Below are 424 nucleotides of genomic sequence, written 5' to 3'. Positions count from 1 at the left end.
TACAGAATATTCTTTTATTTACTCACAAGGACAAAAATTCTGTTGCTAAAGTTTCTTTGTACTGAAACTCAAGGGAACTGAAAATAAAATAAAATCTGCATCTTTCTCCTATACAAGTTTCCACTTAAACATTATAAAAATAAAAACTGCTATGGTAATCTGACCTAATCATCTCCAAAGTACTACTGTAATTTTTCATTCTGCTCCAACAGTAAATCTGATAAATTTAATTTTTCTTTCTTTCAACTAAAATTATTCATATATGTATATATGTAAATATGTATGCATGTGTATGTATATAAATATATACACACACACATATATAAAAGATAAATAATCATACAAATTAATTTTGCTGCTGTTTTTAAATTCTGATGCTCACCTGTGGCCGCATTATTATCTGACTGGTATACATAATAAACAT

The 424-nt window shown here is 26.4% G+C and overlaps 1 protein-coding gene across 1 annotated transcript in view; it reads right to left on the bottom strand.

Moving 5' to 3' along the window:
* LOC119583489 (structural maintenance of chromosomes protein 1A-like) overlaps positions 1-424 on the bottom strand; it is a gene marked incomplete in the record, with an annotated part of 13,709 nt that continues 13,285 nt past the window's right edge. The window contains 1 exon segment of the mRNA XM_037932002.1: positions 1-424. This exon segment is cut by the window's right edge and continues 902 nt beyond it.

Source organism: Penaeus monodon, chromosome 2 (assembly GCF_015228065.2).
Source record: "Penaeus monodon isolate SGIC_2016 chromosome 2, NSTDA_Pmon_1, whole genome shotgun sequence".
NCBI lineage: Eukaryota > Metazoa > Arthropoda > Malacostraca > Decapoda > Penaeidae > Penaeus > Penaeus monodon.
The sequence above is the reverse complement of the archived record's forward strand: the minus strand, read 5'-3'. Positions and strand labels throughout refer to the sequence as shown.